General features: G+C 44.8%; 1 protein-coding gene and 1 pseudogene across 22 annotated transcripts in view; one reads left to right on the forward strand and one right to left on the reverse strand.

The window, feature by feature from the left end:
* The window catches only part of DLG2 (discs large MAGUK scaffold protein 2), a 1,447,004-nt gene that overhangs the window by 470,956 nt on the left and 952,822 nt on the right, over positions 1–23,226 (reverse strand). The window lies entirely within an intron of this gene.
* LOC141987762 (uncharacterized) lies at positions 5,460–14,804 on the forward strand (annotated as a pseudogene).

Consider the following 23,226-nt stretch of genomic DNA (forward strand, 5'->3'; position numbering starts at 1 on the left):
AGTGGACACACTGAACAAGCAGTTTGAAATTGTTCTCTTGTAACTGCAGTAAGAGTGCGTGTAATAAGCGCAACTACTACATGCTCATCCTCCGGTGGACCATCTGGTGAAGGCAAAGGCAGGCGAGAAAGGCAATCAGCGACCACATTTTGGTTTCCAGGCTTATATTCCAGTTCATAATTGAAAGAGAGTAGTCTTGCAGACCATCTAGCAATATGATATCCTGCTCTTCCCAGTCCCTTCATGGTGAGCAACGTCGTTGAAGGGCTGTGGTCTGTGTGCAACTTGAACGTGTGGCCCTACTACATTCACTTTTGGTACAAAAAAGTTCTTTAATGCAGTGAGTGGAGTCTCATATTTATTGTCTGCAAGGGGAAAAATATAAAATCTATGCTGCCCTTCTGCTCCAAGGCAGTGGATTAGCAGAGCACGCTTTCTTACTTCAGAAATCTCTGTAGCACTGATTGCAAGCATATAAATCTCAAACATATGGATCCAGGCAGTAAAAGCAATTGGAGACTCACCTGGGCTTTGTAGAAAGGGTGCAGGTGGGTTCAGAGGCAGAAGATCCATCCTTGTTGCCAAAATGTTGTAGTAGCCAGGCAAGGTACTAACAAACGTCAACAGGACTTTATTTTTTAAAGTAGAAAAACCTCTTTTCGAAGCTGCTGCTTCAACTCCTCCCCCCTCCTTCCTGTTTCCTGTCCTTTCAGACTCCCAACACCCAGTGCTCCCAATTCTAATAATTACAAGCAACATCTAAACACCACAGGAGGCTACCGGAGGCCCACATAATCTTTCCCTAAAGAGGACAGATGACCACAATTTGGCCAAAAAAGGGACTTTTCAGGGATTCCCAAGGAGGCTACCATGAATAGGGAGACAGCATCAGTGGTCAGTAGGAGGTAGGCCAGGAACCCTTGTCTCTGCTGTCTGCATGGTAATGATCCTGGTGCCAGCTAGGACTTCCACTGTGTTTCAATGACCTATTAACCTGATAACATGAGGGGGAGAGGAAGGGAGATGCCTCTGACCTCAATTTTGAAGACCCTTCTAATTAGTCTAATGGTGCCGGGGGAGCTATTCTTGAAGGGGTCACCACTTGCCCTGCAACTTGTCAGTTTGATACAAATGAAAGAAGAGACATTGGCCCTGTGGATGCTGGTACCGGCATCACACGGTCATTTAGTCCTGGACAGGCATCGGGACCAACAGTAAAGCTGATACTAGGTCCACAGACACAGACTGCATCATAAGTGGTCTCCTCCTATCTGCATTAGCAACCCTCTTGATGCTGAGCAGGAAGTCAACTGCATCCCTCCATCTTGGATAAGCTGCAGTGCGGGCAATGGTAGGTCTGTCATCTAGCTAAGGTCACTGTACATGATGCCACTGCAGTCACATGTTCCCAGATAAGTGGTGAGTCAAGAACAGAAAGTCACAGCAAATCTTCTGCTACTTGATATGTGGTCAGTGTGGAAACCTACAATGCCACCTGCGTCAGCAGCTCAGGTGATACATTAAATCAGCACATTCCCTGGCCATCTCCCCAGAACAGTCAGCTCTTACCCTTTTCCGGGCTAACGTCAGCCCACAGTGGGGTCACTTTCTGCCTCCATGGAGTGGAGACTAGGGTCACTTTCTGCTACCACCACCTCAAGTCAGGATATGAGAGGTGTGGCACCAAGACTGTCTCTTGTTGTGCATTTGTCCAGCACGAATCTGGAATTCATAAGGAGCGGTGGATGAGGTCAGGGATGCTGAAACAATCTGTATAGTTCTGAGAGCCACTGAACCAAACTGTGAACTCTATATGCGATAGAAACCACTTCAAGCCAAGGGCTACGGTAGCACCCACACTCCAGCACCTATGGATGTGGTTAGTGGAGGAATGCTTGAGCAGCAACCAGGAGGAAGAGATGGGGAAAGCACTAGGAATGAGGTGTCAGAGACAAGGGGGGAGGGTGTTTGGTTGACTGGAACAGGAGGCTGGGGAAGGTGGGACTGGAGCAGGGGCAGCTGAGGATAGTTAGGCAGCAGAAGCTGAACAGGGCAACCGGCTGACAAGCAGCTTCCAATGAGTGGTAGCCATTCACATCAGAACCTTGAAGGGCTGTCAGGAGTGGTACAGCCATTCGGTCTGAGCACAGAGTTGACCTTTAAAGTCATCTGCTTCTTGTTATAATGCTTCTTGGTAACAATTCAGTATCTTTTCTCTTGTTTGTGAAACTCTATGTGCCTTCATACTACCTTCCCATTCCCTTTCTACGTTGTCTCTTTGCTTATGATCCGTGGAACCATTTGCTACTTCAGTGCTTTCGCTCTTCATTATTTCCCCTGCTTTCTACGCAATTTGTTCCACCTTCCTAAATATGTTTATACAGTTCATCACTGCATTTATTCATTTCCTCTCTCACCCTTTCTCTCCCCCTAACCCTCCTAAACTAGTGCTGTCATTGCTCTTTTTTGGTTCTCTTATGCTGACTGAACTTGACTTTAATGTATTCTAGCTTTCTTCTAGTGTCAAAATAATGTAAGAAACTGCATTTTGTGACTAATTAAATAAGCAAGAAATGTAAAGGAGCATAACATTGGGTCTAGTTAATCAGTTTTTGACACAGCTGGTTAAACCAGGACCTATGCAAGAAGCTGTGTTGAAGCAGTTTGGGTTTAACAAACATCTCAGGTTGGTTTCCAATGAAAACATCTACATTTCCTTTTCTAATTTTCAGGCCAAATTCTGTCTTCATTTATATCTATGCAGTCCCATTGATTCAGTGAAGATATAAGGAAGAAGAGCAGGTGTGTAGGGGGTTCAGATATTGACAGTTCAATTTGGAAAAGAAGATTGAAAATTCTTTTATCTGTTACAGTTGTTATTTCTATACACACTTACAAATATTTGTCTGTAAAATGTTCTTGGGGAAAAAAACACCCACATTCTTTCCCCGGTGTCGCTGCATTGAGCAGCATGCAAGAGAGTGACAAACGCAGGTCAGGGAAGGAGAGAGTGCTAGTCCATGGATGAGAAGGATGGGTTTAGAGAAGTGGTGGGAAGCACTGGGATGAACTGATCAGCTGAAGAGGAAGAATGAGGAACATGGCCGGGGGATGGGGGTTGACTTTCTTCAGGAGAGGTCTCTGAGAGAGGGGGACAGACCACCTTTCAGTGGGGAGGGGAGAGGCAAGAGTGAAGAAGAGCTTAGTTCTCAGTGCTCAAGTGGTCTGCCGTGGCACTTTTTAAGATAAGAAAGAGATAAACATCTATGGAGTGCCAAGCAAAATGGAACCCCAGTCCTCAGTTCCTCTGGGAACTATTATAATGTACATATTAAATCAGTAATAATAATATAGTCAGCTCTAACTGACCCTCTCATCAGCAGAAGAGCCCAGGCATGAACAAGCCTGGATACTGAACTATGTTCTCTCATCTAGACATGGTCTCTTCATGCCAGGGTTGGGGCACACTGATGAGGCAATGCAGAGAAGCTTGTACTACCATTGGCAGCTCTATTGAAGAATTCAGTGTTTATGGCTGCTTACCAAGCCACCATCAGCAGCATTTAAATCACTGTAAAACACCCCAACAATATTTTGGATCCCAAGAAGGAGGAAGCAGAGGGTGGAAAAGCTAAAGGGAAGGACTGCTTTTCTATTTAATTGATGCCAAGGGAGAGAGAGATTCTCCATCACACCACGTCAGCGTAAGACATTTCACAAGGGTTCCTGCTTCTAGATGTTAATCCACCAAACTAAACCACACCCCTGCTCCTGACTTCAATAGATTTTTTTGCCTGCTCATCAACTCTTTTGATCAGGCCAAAAAAACCAAGGTCAGTTGATCTTTATGAAGCAGTCTATGTTAAGAAGAGGGAGCCTAACAATGTTTCCCCATCTCCATCCAATGAGGCTCTGAATGTTGGCTGAGTGCCTTTTTGGGCTGTGGCGTGTAGAAAGACACAGTTGGGGGAATGAAGAAACCACAGCCTTGAAAGTGAAGATGATTTTGTTTGGACTTTGATACCAACTGAGAAAGCTGGGCTTTTATTGTTGGTTGTGGTATGTAACACCTTGGGAAGAGGGCTCAGGTTTAGCAATTCAATACTTTGCTAGTATTAAAGTTTGTAATATTCAACCACATTTTATGCCATTTATCATTAAATATCTATACTCCAGAAGCAGGTTTGGGGCATGATCATTATCAGGGGATCCCCTTGTGCTAGACTGTGTATAAATATATAGGAAGACATGGTCCCCCCCTGGAGCTTACAGTTTTAGTCCCTGATCCTGCACTGACCCCTACACCTAAACTCATTGCAGCATTGAGATCTAAGACAACAAGCAGCATATGAAGGAAGGGACACAGTCAAATCTGCTAAAACATGTACATACATGAAAACAGAATTTTTACATGTAGCTATCATTTTAAAGAAAGTAAATGCCAACCAACCTCCTCTGCTCCATAAACCATAATTAATTTAGCACCATTTAATATTTCTGCTACCACACTTTTACTGATTTTTTAAAGGTCCATGAAATATCCATGATCTAAAGTTGCTAATTGGAAAGTGGAAGCTTTTCTTTGATTACTTATTCCTTTCCTGAACTAATTCTAATTAAGTGAGGGCTCAGTAGTGGACCTCAGACCTGTTCCCTCTGGTCTGAGTTAGAGTTTTCAGGGGAGTTGTTTGTTTTTTTCATTTCATGAAGGGCTCAATTTGCTGCCACACATACACTGAGTAGTATTTGCTTTATCATCATTATTTATTGCATATATTGTGGTAGTGCTTAGGAGCCCCAGTCATGTGTGAGGTGCTGTGCAAACAGAACAAAAAGACTCCAAATGCTTGCAATGTAACTATAAAAGAAGAGAAAAACAGTAGACACAGACAGACAGATGGGGGAGCATAAGGAAACAATGACACAGTGCTGGTCATCATGACAGGCAGCATTCTCAATGCACCAGATGCTTAACTGTAGTTCATTTTCTGTAGTATAATGGCAAAAGCAAGTTCTAAAGAGGGATCTGAATGACAAAAAAAAAAAAAAAAGAAGGGAGTTTAACTTGAAGAACATGGCTGTGAGTACTTGGCTAGTTCTCTATGCCCTGGTCTACACTAGGACTTTAGGACGAATTTAGCAGCGTTAAATCGATGTAAACCTGCACCCGTCCACATGATGAAGCCCTTTTTTTCGACTTAAAGGGCTCTTAAAATCGATTTCCTTACTCCACCCCTGACAAGTGGATTAGTGCTTAAATCGGCCTTGCCGGGTCGAATTTGGGGTACTGTGGACACAATTCGATGGTATTGGCCTCCGGGAGCTATCCCAGAGTGCTCCATTGTGACCGCTCTGGACAGCACTCTCAACTCAGATGCACTGGCCAGGTAGACAGGAAAAGGCCCGCGAACTTTTGAATCTCATTTCTTTTTGGCCAGCGTGGCAAGCTGCAGGTGACCATGCAGAGCTCATCAGCAGAGGTGACCATGATGGAGTCCCAGAATCGCAAAAAAGCTCCAGCATGGACTGAACGGGAGGTAGGGGATCTGATCGCTGTATGGGGAGAGGAATCCGTGCTATCAGAACTCCGTTCCAGTTTTCGAAATGCCAAAACCTTTGTCAAAATCTCCCAGGGCATGAAGGACAGAGGCCATAACAGGGACCCGAAGCAGTGCCGCGTGAAACTTAAGGAGCTGAGGCAAGCTTACCAGAAAACCAGAGAGGCGAACGGCCGCTCCGGGTCAGAGCCCCAAACATGCCGCTTCTATGATGAGCTGCATGCCATTTTAGGGGGTTCAGCCACCACTACCCCAGCCGTGTTGTTTGACTCCTTCAATGGAGATGGAGACAACACGGAAGCAGGTTTTGGGGACGAAGAAGATGATGATGAGGTTGTAGATAGCTCACAGCAAGCAAGAGGAGAAACCGGTTTTCCCGACAGCCAGGAACTGTTTCTCACCCTGGACCTGGAGCCAGTACCCCCCGAACCCACTCAAGGCTGCCTCCTGGACCCGGCAGGCGGAGAAGGGACCTCTGGTGAGTGTACCTTTTAAAATACTATACATGGTTTAAAAGCAAGCATGTGAAAGGATTAATTTGCCCTGGCATTCGCGGTTCTCCTGGATGTACTCCCAAAGCCTTTGCAAAAGGTTTCTGGGGAGGGCAGCCTTATTGCGTCCATCATGGTAGGACACTTTACCACTCCAGGCCAGTAGCACGTACTCGGGAACCATTGTACAGCAAAGCATTGCAGTGTATGTTTGCTGGCGTTCAAACAACATCCGTTCTTTATCTCTCTCTGTTATCCTCAGGAGAGTGAGATATCATTCATGGTCACCTGGTTGAAATAGGGTGCTTTTCTTCAGGGGACACTCAGAGGTGCCCGTTCCTGCTGGGCTGTTTGCCTGTGGCTGAACAGAAATGTTCCCCGCTGTTAGCCACGGGGAGCGGGGAGGGTTGAGGGGGTAGCCACGCGGTGGGGGGAGGCAAAATGCGACCTTGTAACGAAAGCACATGTGCTATGTATGTAATGTTAAGAGTAAGGTTTACCCTGAAAGAGTGTAGCCATTGTTTTATAAAATGTGTCTTTTTAAATACCGCTGTCCCTTTTTTTTTCCTCCACCAGCTGCATGTGTTTCAATGATCACAGGATCTTCTCCTTCCCAGAGGCCAGTGAAGATTAGAAAGAAAAAAAAAATGCACTCGTGATGAAATGTTCTCTGAGCTCATGCTGTCCTCCCACACTGCCAGAGCACAGACGAATGCGTGGAGGCAAATAATGTCAGAGTGCAGGAAAGTACAAAATGGCCAGGAGGAGAGGTGGCGGGCTGAAGAGAGGGCTGAAGCTCAAATGTGGCGGCAGTGTGATGAGAGGAGACAGGATTCAATGCTGAGGCTGCTGGAGGATCAAACCAGTATGCTCCAGTGTATGGTTGAGCTGCAGCAAAGGCAGTTGGAGCACAGACTGCCACTACAGCCCCTGTGTAACCAACCACCCTCCTCCCCAAGTTCCATAGCCTCCACACCCAGACGCCCAAGAACGCGGTGGGGGGGCCTCCAGCCAACCAGCCACTCCGCCACAGAGGATTGCCCAAAAAACAGAAGGCTGGCATTCAATAAATTTTAAAGTTGTAAACTTTTAAAGTGCTGTGTGGCATTTTCCTTCCCTCCTTCACCACCCCTCCTGGGCTACCTTGGTAGTCATCCCCCTATTTGTGTGATGAATGAATAAAGAATGCATGAACATGAAGCAATAATGACTTTATTGCCTCTGCAAGAGGTGATCGAAGGGAGGAGGGGAGGGTGGTTAGCTTACAGGGAAGTTGAGTGAACCAAGGGGCGGGGGGTTTCATCAAGGAGAAACAAAGAGAACTTTCACACCGTAGCCTGGCCAGTCATGAAACTGGTTTTCAAAGCTTCTCTGATGCGTACCGCGCCCTCCTGTGCTCTTCTAACCACCCTGGTGTCTGGCTGCGCGTAACCAGCAGCCAGGCGATTTGCCTCAACCTCCCACCCAGCCATAAACATCTCCCCCTTACTCTCACAGATATTGTGGAGCGCAGAGCAAGCAGTAATAACAGTGGGAATAGTGGTTTCGCTGAGGTCTAAGCGAGTCAGTAAACTGCGCCAGTGCGCCTTTAAACGTCCAAATGCACTTTCTACCACCATTCTGCACTTGCTCAGCCTGTAGTTGAACAGCTCCTGACTATTGTCCAGGCTGCCTGTGTACGGCTTCATAAGCCATGGCATTAAGGGGTAGGCTGGGTCCCCAAGGATAACTATAGGCATTTCGACATCCCCAACAGTTATTTTCTGGTCTGGGAATAAAGGCCCTTCCTGCAGCTTTTGAAACAGACCAGAGTTCCTGAAGATGCAAGCGTCATGTACCTTTCCCGGCCATCCCACGTTGATGTTGGTGAAACGTCCCTTGTGATCCACCAGAGCTTGCAGCACTATTGAAAAGTACCCCTTGCGGTTTATGTACTTGTTAGCTTGGTGCTCTGGTGCCAAGATAGGGATATGGGTTCCGTCTATGGCCCCACCACAGTTAGGGAATCCCATTGCAGCAAAGCCATCCACTATGACCTGCACATTTCCCAGGGTCACTAGCCTTGATATCAGCAGATCTTTGATTGCGTGGGCTACTTGCATCACAGCAGCCCCCACAATAGATTTGCCCACTCCAAATTGATTCCCAACTGACCGGTAGCTGTCTGGCGTTGCAAGCTTCCACAGGGCTATCGCCACTCGCTTCTCAACTGTGAGGGCTGCTCTCATCTTGGTGTTCATGCACTTCACGGCAGGGGAAAGCAAGTCACAAAGTTCCATGAAAGTGCCCTTACGCATGCGAAAGTTTCGCAGCCACTGGGAATCATCCCAGACCTGCAACACTATGCGGTCCCACCAGTCTGTGCTTGTTTCCCGAGCCCAGAATCGGCGTTCCACCACATGAACCTGCCCCATTAGCACCATGATGCATGCATTGGCAGGGCCCATGCTTTCAGAGAAATCTGTGTCCATGTCCTGATCACTCACGTGACCGCGCTGACGTTGCCTCCTCGCCCAGTATCGCTCTGCCAGGTTCTGGTGCTGCATATACTGCTGGATAATGCGTGTGGTGTTTAATGTGCTCCTAATTGCCGAAGTGAGCTGAGCGGCCTCCATGCTTGCCTTGGTATGGCATCCGCACAGAAAAAAGGCGTGGAACGATTGTCTGACATTGCTCTGACACAGGGAGGGGCGACTGACGACATGGCTTACAGGGTTGGCTTACAGAGAATTAAAATCAACAAAGGGGGTGGCTTTACATGAAGGAGTATTTCAGGCAGGACTTCATGGAGGGTTCCAATAAGAAATGGTGCACCTAAATAATTGTTCTTATTGGAACAAGCAGGTTGGTCTGGCCTCTGATTGATACATGGCTAGATTTACCTCGCTGCACCTTCTCTGTGAGTGACTGCAGTGTGACCTAGAGGAATGAGTCCCCTGGGGGGAGAGAGGGAAGCAAATGAGTACAAAACAAATCTGGTCTATTTCTTGTTTTGATACACTCCATCTATCTTTTACATCTTTGGCTGGCAGCAGATGGTGCAGAAGGACTGCAAGCCATCCACATCTCATGGCTGCTCGGCAGAAGATGGTACAATAGGACTGCTAGCCATCCTCATCTCTTGCCTGCCCGGCAGAAGATGGTACAATAGGACTGCTAGCAATCTGTATCGCCTGCCTGCTCACCATAAGATGGTTCAATAAGACTGACTGCAGGACTAAAGAGAATGACCTGGTCAAGTCACTTCTAATGTAGTCCCTGCACCCATGTCTGCCCAGGTGCTCCTGGCCGACGTGGCCAGGAGCGCCTTGGACATGACGATGACGGCTACCAGTCCTACTGTACCATCTGCTGCCACAAGGCAATGGGTTGCTGCTGCTGTGTAGCAATGCAGTACCACGTCTGCCAGCACCCAGGAGACATACGGTGACGGTTAGCTGAGCGGGCTCCATGCTTGCCGTGGTATGGCGTCTACACAGGTAACTCAAGAAAAAAGGCGCGAAACGATTGTCTGCTGGTGCTTTCACGGAGGGAGGGAGGAAACGGGGGCCTGACGATATGTACCCAGAACCACCCGCAACAATGTTTTAGCCCCATCAGGCATTGGGATCTCAACCCAGAATTCCAATGGGCAGCGGAGACTGCGGGAACTGTGGGATAGCTACCCACAATGCAACACTCCGGAAGTCGATGCTTGCCTCAGTACTGTGGAAGCACTCCGCCAAGCTAATGCACTTAATGCACTTAGAGCATTTTCTGTGGGGACACACACACTCGAATATATAAAAACGATTTCTAAAAAAATGAATTCTATAAATTCAACCTAATTTCGTAGTGTAGACATACCCTAAGTCTTTTGCAAATGAAATCAGAGCGTCAGGTGTTGAATTGTTGTAATTCTTATTTAAGACAGTATTTTATATTATTTAATGTGAGCTTTCCTTGTGCATGTGTAAACATTTCATAATAACTTGAAATCTCGTAATGAAAAAGTCTTAGGCCAGCTCCTCAGCTTATATAAATTAGCATAGCTTTGCCGATGTAAGTGGAGCCATGACACTTTACACAAGCTGGAAACTGGCTTTTTTTCCTTTTGTATTCCCCCCGCCCTGTTTGTTTGAATTCCTGAACCTGGGCCCAGCACCTGAATTCTGACTTGTTATCACACATACATAGTTTGGTTGGGGATCAATTAGAGAGAGGAAACATTCAGCTTTAAGAACTGCTGAAGAAGCCTCCAGACTCCAGGGCATCCCAAGCAAGCCATTAGAAGAATTTTACACTTAACGGTAATAAATAATGAGGTGATAACTTCTGGGACAGAGATATTCAAAGAAATCAAAGGGAATTAGGTGCCTGCAGCCTACTAAAATTCAGTTGCGTATGGGCACCCAACTCCCTAAAACTCCTTTGAAAATCTCAGCAATAATAATTATGCATATTCTTTTATATAGCACCTATAATATATAGGATCCTTGTGGAAGATGAGACAGCAAATTGAGGAAGGAGGAGCACACATATAATCATAGATGAATACAGAAATAAGATGTCACAAAAGGAAAAAAATATATGCATAAAAAGAGGATTTAGCCAGGACAAAGACACAGTTCTGTGGCACTTTATGGTGGACAAAGAGAGGTATGAAATCTCCATTTGAAATAAACAAGGAATGGTTATAGAGGCAGGATTCAAATCAGCAGAGTTCAGGAGGCACCAAATTAGGGTAGAATGATTGATAGCATAGATTGATTAGTTCTCTCACTCACTGTGTGTGGGCACACATGTTACTGGATTTTCTAAATATAGCAAAACTTCCATAAATGAAGAGTAAAACAAACAATCCATTAATTTTATATCCAGTGACAAACGCTAGACAGAGAAAGCCTCTACTACTGATCTCCTCCTCCAATCCAGACAAGGGCATTTTGTTTTCATAATTTTTACTAGTTTTACAACCCCACTCCAGGGATAATTCTTCTGCTCTCAAGCCCATCAGCCTTTGTTTAATGAGATCAAAAGGCCCAATTCTGCCACCCTTACTCCATGAGTATTGCCATTTCAATCAGAGGGACTAATTGTGCAGTAAAGTACTACTCAACATGAGCAGTAGTAGCAAAATCAGACCCAGAGTGTATTTTATGAAATACTGAAAACTAAATTTAAACACACTCAGGAATCCTTGAACCTAACTACATTATTCTAATAAGCTTAACCATGAACTCACTGGTTATAACATTATTTGTATTGCAGTAGCACCTAAGGAATCCAATCATAGACCAAGACCCTGTTGCACTAGGCACCATACAAACAATACAAGAAGGCAGTCCCAAGGAACTTACAATCCATATATAAATTGTTTCTGGGCAACTTGCACTGTAATGTAGCTTTAAAGCTAGATTGTGCCAGTAGGCACCATCCTGAGCAAGGGGTGGTAAATTAGCTCAACCATGCCAGCAGTAGCCCCAGGAAGCATTGTGCATCAGACATATTCCCTCCATGCATCCCTCTTGCTCCTATACCACTGGCAAAATACCATCACCTCAACAGTTTAGCTGCACTGGACAGCACGATGGAAGGCCGAGCCAGCACTCCACCTATTTTTGTACACCTGCTCCAGGAGACAGGGAGAGTGGTAACCCAAGGCCGGTAGCCTGAAGATGGACGAACAGGATAGTTCTCATTTCCCTATATATTTCCCAATATATTAATTAAATCCATGGTTCACGCTGCATGCCATTGAAGATTTACACTGCAGAGTGGCTCTGTCTCTCTGTGTAGTTAGGTTTTTACACCACCCCATCAGAGTGGTATCTGAGCACTAGTATTCTGAGGTATTATTATAGCAGAGGCTACGGCAACAACCATAGTTAAGGTTGCAAAAGGATTTATTTGTTCTCCCTGAGTTCCTTACCCAACATTTTTTCCTCCTGGGCTGAAATTTTGTAGGTTTGGTCTCCGTCTGCTGGTGATTTTTTCCCCCGAACGTTTGAGCAAAATTTATTCAGATTTTTTTTTTCCAGATCAAAGTGAATAAAAACAACCAACCATCAAAAAACCCCCATGTTTACTCCGTTTGGAAAAAAAAGTTGCAATCCCTGCAGGGGTTCTTTGAATAAAGCTTTAGTTGATACGGAAAAAAACAAACTTTTACAATGACAAGTGTGAGAGGCTGCCCACTGCTTATCAGCTACAAATATGTTGTATTGGAAACAGTTGAAAATACCTTTGTGAAAACAAAAATAAACTCACTGGACCAAATTTTGCCCATTGTCTTTGACATCAGTGTGCTTTCATCCTGGTGTGTAGCATTCATGAAACACATGAAATACATGTAAACAATGCTATTGTCTGGGTTGGAGGGATATCTCTGCAAGGAATACACTCTCCCTCTAGCTCTCATGAGCCTCATGCTATATGGACATTAAGAAGATAAGAATGGCTTTCCGGGCTCAGATTAATGATCCATCTAGCCCAGTATCCTGTCTTCCAACAGTGGCCATTGCCTGATGCTTCAGAGGGAATCAACAGAATGGCAATTATCGAGTGATCCATCCCTGTCATCCAGTCCCAGCTTCTGGCAGTAAGAGGTTTAGGGACCCCTGGAGCATGGGGAAGCATCCCTGACTATTCTGGTTAATTGCCATTGATGGACCTATCCTTCATGAACTTATCTAATTCTTTTTTGAACCCTTTTGTAATTTTGGCCTTCATAACATGCCCTGGCAATGAATCCCACAGGTTGACTGTATGTTGTATGAAGTAATTCACTGTGTTTATTTTAAACCTGTTCCTTATTAATTTAATTAGGTGACCCCTCATTCTTGGGTTATGAGAATAGATAAACAACACTTCCCTGTTCACCTTCTTCACACAACAAAAATGACTGGGGGTATGGAACGGCTTCCGTATGAGGAGAGAGTAATAAAATTGGGACGTTTCAGCATGTAAAAGAGACAACTAAGGGGGATATGATAGAGGTCTATAAAATTATGACTGGTGTGGAGAAAGCAAATAAGGAAGTGTTATTTACTCCTCCTCCTAACACATGAACTAGGGGTCACCAAATGAAATCAATAGGCAGCAGGTTTAAAACAATGCACACACTTTCTTCACACAATGCACAGTCAACCTGTGGAACTCCTTGCCAGAGGATGTTGTGAAGGCCAAGACTACAACAGGGTTCAAAAAAGAACTAGATAAATTTATGGAGCATGGGTCCATCAATGGCTATTACTGAGGATGGGCAGAGATCGTGTCCCTAGCCTCTGTTTGCCAGAAGCTGGGAATAGGTGACAGGGAATGGATCACTTGGTGATTACCTGTTCTGGTCATTCCCTGTGGGCAGCTGGCATTGGCCACTGTTGGAAGACAGATTACTGGGCTAGCTGGACCTTTCATCTGACCCAGTATGGCCGTTCTTATGTTCATTCATGATTGTATAGACCTCTGTCATATCCCCCCTTATTCATCTCTTTCCTAAACTGAACAATCCCCGCCTTTTTAATCTCTCCTCGTATCAAACCTGTTCTATGCCCCGAATCACCTTTGTTGCCCTTCTCTATCCCTTTTCCAATTCTAGTATACTTTTTTTGAGACCGGGTGACCAGAACCCCATGCAGTATTCAAGGTGTGGGGGTACCATGGATTTATATAATGGCATTTTATTACCTATCCCTTTTCTAATGGATCTTAAGATTCTGTTAGCTTGGATTGGATTGCAGATTTTGTTAGTCTTTTTACTTGTTTGTATTTCTGGAATTCAGCGACATTTACATGCTCACCCTCAGAGAGAGAAACAATCAATCCAAATCACTCTCCTCTCATTAAGGGCCTGATCCAAAGCCCACTAAACTCACTGAAAACGCCCATTGACTGCACTGAGTTTGGGATCAGGCTTATCCAAGTGCCTGAAGCAAGGTCATGGTGTTGCTTACTATTTCCTCTGCTGGTTTGAATCCTGCTCTCTAATTATTCCTTTGTAGTTTCTGGTGGATGCTTTTTCATTTTCCCCTTCATCCATTATGATGCCATTTCTCTTCTGGATCACTATGACAAAGTGCAAGAAATTGGAGTGCTACCTTCCCGTTTGTCTTTTTTCTTACATTTTCAGGCTGTAGAGGCCCCCTTCTTCCTGTCTGTTGAGCCAGGGTTCTACAGTGGAGGTCAGTAAAAGTCACATATACTTGACCTTCCTTCCTAGTAATGGCAGAAGCCACTTGTTTTGCTTGATATGAGGGGATTGTACACAGGTGCAACACAGGCAGAATCTGGCCCGCTCATAGATTTAACAATAGATGTGTTATTTATTTGCCATAGGAAACAGCAGCGCTGTTTTTCTATAATGCACTGCATGGAAAAACTATCCCCAAATGCTTTACAGGGTAAGTGATACATTCACAGAGATAAACAACAACAGAGGGGTAAAGCAAGGGAGAAATAGTAAGTAGGACTTAAAAATCTTGTCTGTACTTTGACACCAGAACAAAATAATTAGAAAGAACAGTTCCTCCACATGCTTAAATTTGCATACAGCTGTAAATTACACATGACAGATGTAAACTGGATTAACATCCAGTTTCCTCTCTCAGGATCCCAGGAAAGATGCACAACTTTCTCAACTAATTCATTATTTTAATAACCCTCTGATTTAAGGGTGACTTACTTTTCCAGTCAATCAACGTTGCCTGTGTTTAATGTCTTCAAACATGTTTCCCAGCAGCAGTACAAGAAATTCAGACTTTACCCCGAAGCTTAAAGATGCTCTTTCAAAAACCACAGGGAAGATTTATAAAACCAGCTGCTGTTTCTGCAGCACTCTCCTTAAATTGATGTTTACATCACTCTTATCACCAATCAATCAGACAACAAACAGCTAATGATTGGCTTTTACAAACCACAGTGCTAAACTCTAAAATGTTTTACGATGGCAATATGCTGCCCTTTTTATTACATTACTCTTACATATGCCTTTCTTGGAGCACTTTTGTTTTGAAGTATATGTAAGGGTTATACATACACAGTTTTCAGTGATGTAATGATTGTGACCTTCAAATCTCTGAAATACTTTACAGGACATTTTTTAAAGGATCTGCTGTTGCAGGAAAAGGATGGATCAGTTGTTTGTTACTAAGAACTCAATTTTCGATAGCATTTTGGATACCACCAAAAACTCTGACAAATAATCTGAGAAAAATTCACCCAGATGTGCTCAGGTTTGAAATCTAAAATGTGAGAGCAACCCAAAACCATCTGTTAAAATTTCCATTGAACACTCTCCAGCTGGGGTACTAATCTAATGTCTCAGCTATAATGCAGATGTAGGTTCGGGTTTCAAACCAAAAGCACAAAAAGCAAACAGATCAGGACTTGAGAATTCAGCCACCCTACACAGCATCCTGGATGGCAAAGTCAACAAAATCTTTGGGGCTTTAAGGGGCAGCACTTTAAAGAGAGCGGGTCTGAAGGTAATAGCACTAGCTCGGGACTTGAGAGATCCATGTTCATGTATATACCTGTCCCACCACAAACTAACCATGTGTCTCAGTTTCACCCCAGTCTTGACTGTGCATCCTTCTTTCCCATCCTCTCGGCTTGGAACACCCTCTGTCTTCCAGCGCATCAATCACTTGGCCTCTCCTCTGCATCCTTCCCTATAAGTCACTTCTTCCATTTTGTCTTTCAATACTAAACTCATTTCCAGGAATGTCTGTGCTCACACTTTCAAGGAATTATTTATCCTTTCTATTGCGTGTCTCTACATTTGACTACAAATTCCGTGCAGGGAACATGCCTTAAGAACTTGTAAAGCATGTTGTATACCTATAGCACAACACGAATAATAATAATAATAATCTGGGAGATCCATAATAGGCAATATACCTAAACTCACTGTTTGCATGCCCCAGGGTAACATTCATTGAGACTTCTTTTTCCATTCCTAGTGATTAAACTAAATCTAAGGGAGATAAAAGATACCTCTTCAAAAGTCTGTTTTCTCTCAAGTGTCAGAGTAACAGCCGTGTTAGTCTGTATTCGTAAAAAGAAAAAAGAAAAGGAGTACTTGTGGCACCTTAGAGACTAACCAGTTTATTTGAGCATGAGCTTTCGTGAGCTACAGCTCACTTCATCGGAGACCCTAAAGAACTTGTTTCTCAGCTGTTATTTTTCTTGAGGGTTTATTTTTTCCTGATTACATTGAACGTAGTCTTATCTTCTTTTTCTGCAATCCTTCCCCCTCCATTTTATATACAAAATAAAATCTGGTACCACCACCTGTCATTATTCTCCCAGAAACTTTAAAGTCCCAATAAAATTGCATCACCCATGTAGGACTCATGCTTTATTTGAAAAACAATTGTTTCCAAGGAAGATTTACTATAGATCATATTATATACCGAACATTAAGCAATTTTACCTTAGTTTGATACCTTGATGTTCCACATCATAACTGATTTTATGTTCACTATTTAAAAAGGTAGCATTTGACAACAGTCATTGCATTATGGAATATGAGATGCCATGGCATTTCCGTATTCACAAAACAGGTATCTCACATACCACTACACATTAACTTTTGGAAAATGTCGTTGTAGTGGGCGGCTGCCCCACTCCCGCAGAACAGGGGTTGAAAGCAGCTCTGGAGAGGGCTGCGGCTGGGAAAAGCTAGGCTAATTGGGGAAGCAGCCACAGCTGGGGCCAACCAAATCAGGGCCCAACTGGCCCTATAAAAGAGCTCCAGGGCCAGAAGGCAGAGGAGTCTCTCTAGCAGTGGAGAGAGAAGGACCTAGCTGCCTGGGAGCAAGGTACCTGAAGTAGGGCAGTGCTCGGGAAGGGCAAAGGGAGCTGGGGAGCTCCAGCCTGGTAAACCCCAGGCTCCAGGCCTTGTTGAAGGCCTACAAAAGGTACTGGGGCTGCAGAGGGCAGCCCGAGGATAGGCAAAGGCAGCAGGCCCTAAACCCTTGCCAATGATGAGTGGCCATTACAGACTGCAGTCTGCCCCAATGAGCGGGGGCTAGCTGATGACTGCCAGTAGCCACTGAAGCAATGTGGGTTTAGAGGGTTGGGGGTTCCCCTGGCAGGGGAGACCCAGAGTGTGGGGGTACTGCTGGGGCAGAACCTCAAGGTAAAGGGCACCGGGGTCCGGGAGGGACATGGGGCCAGCGGCAGGCGAGATACTGGCCAGCAGAGGGTGCTCTGGAGCTGGACATGAGCTAATTCCCAGGACAACCAGCAGGAGGTGCCACAGCGGTGGGTCTCGCTCTGCTACAGTTGTCTTTTTAAATAATGCCTAAGCAGATTAATTTTGGCACACGGATGACTGAGAAGCAGATTCATAGATTATAAAGACAGAAAGGACCACCTAGTTTGACCTTCTGTATAACTAGGGCCCTACCAAATTCACAGTCCATTCTGGTCAATTTCATGGTCATAGGATTTTAAAAATCATAAATGCCATGATTTCAGTTATTTAAATCTGAATTTTCATGGTGTTGTAATTGTAGTGTCCTACCCAAAAAAGAAGTGGTGGGGGGGGTCGCAAGGTTATTGTAGGGGGGCTGCAGTACTGATGTCCTTTCTTCTGCGCTGATGGTGGCGCTACCTTCAGTGCTGGGTGGCCTGAAGGTGGTGGCTGCTGGCTGGGAGCATTGTTGATTTTGTATCATTATAGTTTTTTAATGAAAATGTTGCATTCTACATCAAACTTGTAATCTCATTTTTTTAAAAAAAGATATCAAATTAATTTGATAGGATCTATTTTCCATAAATCTGTGTTGATTTGCATTAATGATATCTCATATGCACCTTTTAAATATTGGAACATTAGCTTTCCTCCAGTCCTCTGGAACTTCCCCAGGGTTCCAAGACTTATTAAAAATTGACGGTAATGATCCAGAGAATTCCTTTGCCAGTTCTTTTAAAAATCCTGCATGCAAGTAAAGCCAAGATCCTGCCTAACTGTGGTAATTAAAGATCCAATTGGATCTTGCACAAAATAGTAGACTTAGCCTCCATGTCCTCATTAAATTCAAATTTAACTGATTTCCTTCCACCTGGCTAAATTTGCCTTGTAGTTCCAATTGGATATTGGTCTTCTTTGAATACTGGTCTTCTTCAGTCCTTGTCTATGTTAGAACTACAGTTGTTGGAGGTGAACTGGTGATAACGACAGACATTTGGGGAGGAAAGCCAAATCAGCTGGGAGAAAGAATTTAATCAGAAAAATGTGAATGACAACTGGGACTGGTTTCAGAACACATTAATAGATGCTCCAAAAGCCACAATTCCATCAGGAAGAAGGCTATATTGGTTAAAAAACCAACCTGGTATGGAGGGGAAGTGAAAGCAGATATACAAAAATATAACAAATGAAAGAATAGGGAAGTTGATAGTATATTAATCAGAAGCTAGTAATTGTAGAAAATTGATATGGGAAGCAAAGTAAGGTAAGGGAGAGAGAGGGGAAATAAGAAGTTCTTTTAAGTTTATTACAAACAAAAAGAATCCTAAATGGTACTTGTCCATTATTAGATAGAAATGGTAGAATTGTCAATAATAATGCAGAAAAAGCAGAAGTGTTCAATACATTTTTCTGTTCTAGTCATATCATAGGACAGCACCCTTTCCCTTCCTCTAGTTTCTTAGGAGAATGGTAAACAGGAGATATTAAAGTAAGACATTTCTAAATCAGCAGGTCCAAATAACTTGCATCCAAGAGTTTTAAAAGAGCTGACTGAGGAGCGCACTGGACCATTAATGCTGATTTTCAGTAAGTCCTGGTACACCAGAAAAGTTCCAGAAGACTGGAAGAAAGCTAATTTTCTGCCAATATTTTACTAGTGTAAATGCAATGATCCAAGTAATTATAGGCCTGTCAGTCTGACATCGATCAGGGGCAAGATAAGTGAGTGGCTGACACAGGACTCAATTAATAAAGAATTAGGGAAGGGCAATAAAATTAATGCCTATCAGTATGGGTGATGGAAAATGGATCCTGTCAAACTTACTTGATATCTTTTTTTGAGAGAGATAAGAAGTTTGGTTGATAAAGTTAATATTATTGCTGCAATAAACTTAGACTTCTGTCAAGTCACATGTCTTACATCACCTGACAATTTGATTAAGAAACTTAGAAAGCCATAAAATTAACATGGCACATATTTAATGGCTGAAAAGTTGGCTAACTGAGAGGTCTCAACATATAATTGTAAACAAAGAATCATTAAACATGTGTTTTAAGTGGGGTCCTGCAGGGATTGATTCTTGGCCGAATGATATTTTAAATTTTTATTATTGATTTGGAAGAAAACAAACTTTGCAGGTGATACAAAAACTGTAAGCATAGTAAATAAGAGATTACAGGTCACTGATACAGAGCAATTTGTATCACTTGAATAAGCTAGGCACAAGCAACCAATGTTTATTTTAATATGACAGTGTATACATGTAGGAACAAAGAATATAGGCCATACTTACAGGATGGGGGACTCTATTCTGGGAAGCAGTGACTCTGAAAAAGATTTGGGCATCATGGATAATCAGCTGACTATGAGCTCCCAGGGCAGCACTGTGGCCAAAAGGGCTAATGCGATCCTGGGAGGCATAAACAGGGGAATCTCAAGAGGAGAAGTTATTTAACCTTTGTATTTGACACTAGTGCCACCACTATTGGAATACTGTGTCCAGTTCTGGTGTCCACAATTCAAGAAGGATGTTGATAAATTGGAGATGGTTCAGAGAAGAGCTATGCGAATGAATAAATAATTAGACAACATCTCTTAAGTGATAGGCTTAGGGTTGGCAACTTTCTGAATGCAGAAAACTGAACATCCTTGCCCCGGCCCCTGCCCCACCCCTTCTCTGAGGCCCTGCCCATACGCTACCCCTTCTCTGAGGCCCTGCACCCTGCTCACTCCACCCCCACTCCTTCAGTTGCTCATTCTCGCCCGCCCTCTTGCTCATTTTCACCGGGCTGGGCAGAGGGTTCGGGTGTGGGATGGGGTGAGGCCTCTGGCTGAAAGTGCGGACTCTGGGCTGGGGGTAGGGACTTGGGGGGGGTGAGGGCTCTGCCTGGGGGTTCTGGGGTGGGGCTGGGGATGAGGGCTCTGGGCTGGGACTGAGGGGTTCGGAGTGCAGGGTCTGGGAGGGAGTTTGGGTGTGGGAGGGGGCTCAGGGCTGGGATGGAGAAGGGAGTTCGGGGTGCAGGCTCTGGGCAGCACCTACCTCAGACGGCTCCTGGAAGTGGCCAGCATTTCCTTCCAGATCCTAGGCGGAGGCGCAGCCAGGTCGCTCTGCATGCTGCCCCCTTCCGCAGATACTACCCCCACAGCTCCCATTGGCCATAGTTCCCAGCCAATGGGAGCTTCGGAACCAGTGCTTGGGGCGGATGCAGTACATGGAGCCCCCATGGCTGCACCTCTGCCTGGGAGCCAGAGGGAAATGCCAGCCACTTCTGGGAGCCACGCAGAGCCAGGCATTCTGCCTTAGCCCTGCTGACCAGACTTTTAACAGCCCAGTCAGCAGTGCTGACCAGAGCTGTCAGGATCCCTTTTCAACTGAGCATTCTGGTTGAAAACCAGATGCCTGGCAACCCTAGATAGGCTCAAGGAGCTCAATCTATTTAGCTTAAAAAATAGAAGGTTAAGTGGTGACTTGATTACAGTCTATAAATACCTACATGGTTTGAGGATGCACAGGTTCTGAACCGGGGCCCATGGGCCACTGCCACATCCATGCCACCACCCGATGGCTCTATTAGTGACAGGAGAATCGGAAGCCCTGAGGCCTTACAGTCCACTGAAGATACCACCCCACAGGGACCTGATTGGAGGAGCTCTGGAGTCCTCGATTGTGCCAGACTATTTAAGCCAGAAAGAGATGAAGGAAGTTGTCTGTGTAACAAGGTGGATCCTGGCTGCTACAGACCCTGCTCTCCACTACCTGACTCCTGGCCTAGTCCTGGGTTCATGACTTTGACCTTGTCCTCTTTCTAGCTCATGCCCTTGGCCTTATTCCAGTCCCTGAATCCTGTTGCCATGGTTTCTGCCTGCCCTGGCTCCGACCCTAGACTGCGGCTCTTTGGCTCCCAACTCAGCGCTGACCTTTGGCTCCTGTTTAGGGTGACCAGATGTCCCAATTTTACAGGGACGAGTCCCGATATTTGGGGCTTTTTCTTATATAGGCTCCTATTACCCCCCACCCCTGTCCCAATTTTTCACGCTTGCTGTCTGGTCACCCTACTCCTGTTTCCTGTCTGACCATGGCTCCAACTTCCAGCTCGGACTCCTAGTCTCAGACTTGCACATTGCCCTCTGGCTCCTGAACACCATCCTGACAACCAGGCCAGACTGCCATGTCCTAGTAGCTGGTATCATTCTTGCACAGGCCCTCACATATGGAGAGCAAATATTTAATAGTGGGCTTTTCAATCTAGCAGAGAAATGTATAACATGATCAAACAGATGGAAACTGAAGCTAGACAAATTCAGACTAGAAATAAGATGTACATTTTTAACAGTGACAGTAATTAACTATTGGAACAACTTTCCAAGGGTCACGGTGGATTCTCCATCTCTGAAAATTTTTAAGTCAGGATTGATTTTTTTTAAGTGACATGCTCTAGGAGTTATGCTGGGGAAGTTCTAAGGCCTGTGTTGTACAGATGGTCAGACTATATGATCACAGTGGTCCACTCTAGCCTTGGAATCTATAATATAGACGCTTTTTAAAAAACAAAAACTGTGGAGTGAGGAGAAGCCAAGCCTTGGGACAGCTGGCTGCTACTAGGAGTAACAGTATGGCCTCCTAAAGGTGGCTGTTACTCCACGTGCAGTGCCAATGAAATCAAAGAGGAGAGTGGCCATGGACAGGGACTCAGGAGAATTGTATTCTATTTCCCACTCTATCTCTGACCTGTTGGCTGACCTTGGGCAAAACACTTTGCCTCTTTGTGCCCCAATTTCCTTATCTGTAAAATGGGGATAATGATACTTGCCTATTTTGGAGATTTACAAATGAAAAGTATTATATACTATTATCATCATTAGGGCCCTACTAAATTCATGGTCCATTTTGGTAAATTTCACGGTCATAGGATTTTAAAAATCTTAAATTTCACGGTTTCAGATATTTAAATCTGCAATTTTATGGTGTTGTAACTGTGAGGGTCCTGACCCAAAAAGGGGCTTTTAGGGGAGTTGCAAGGCTATTATAGGAGTTCACAGTATTGCCACCCTTACTTCTGCACTGCTACTGGCAGCTAGAGAGTGGTGACTGCTGGCTGTGAGGCCAGCTCTGAAGGGAGCAGCGCAGAAGTGAAGGTGGCATGGCATGGTAATGTCACCCTTACTTCTATGCCAGCACCAGAGGTGGGTCTGACCCAGCCCTGGGAGTGGCCAGTGCAGAGGAAAAGGAAGTCCTGTCCCTCCACAGCCTGGCCAAGACTAGCAGCTGGAGCCTGGCGCATGGTAGGAGCCTCTGGCCAGGGTGCCCCAAACCCTGCTCCTCCCCAATGCTCAGAAGTTAAAGGGGCCTTGGGCTGGCTGTGTGTGTGTGTGGCAGGAGCAACCACAGTGCCCAACCATACAGCTGGCCCTACACCCCCCAAAAAATGATACCCCCCCATACCATGCCACCCTCACTTCTGCGCTGCTGCTGATGGTGGCACTGCCTTCAGAGCTGGGTGCCCGCCCATCCAGCAGCCACTGCTCTCTGGCCACCCAGCTCTGAAGGCAGTGCAGAAGTAAGGGTGGCTATATTGCAACCCCCCTACAATAGCCAGATTGCACGGGGGAGACTATATTTCACGGTCCGTGACACTTTTCATGGCTGTGAATTTGGTAGGGCCCTAATTATCATCAAAATCATTGGGATTATTTGCAGTGTAAAGTACTATTTGACAAGGGGCAAAGATGACAGAACCTGGCCTCCATGAGTCAATATTAGCTATTTTATCTTCCTCTTTAATTTTACCCAAACCAGTGGCAATCTACACACTACTACAACTAACACTCAACTAAATTCACAAAATGGTTAACAAAAAGAAAAGGAGTACTTGTGGCACCTTAGAGACTAACCAATTTATATGAGCATCAGCTTTCGTGAGCTACCTTCTGCCCCTGCACTCCCACGAACATGATACAGTTCTGTGGTGACCTAGAAACTGTAGCTCACGAAAGCTT

Source organism: Natator depressus, chromosome 1 (genome assembly GCF_965152275.1).
Source record: "Natator depressus isolate rNatDep1 chromosome 1, rNatDep2.hap1, whole genome shotgun sequence".
Lineage (NCBI taxonomy): Eukaryota > Metazoa > Chordata > Testudines > Cheloniidae > Natator > Natator depressus.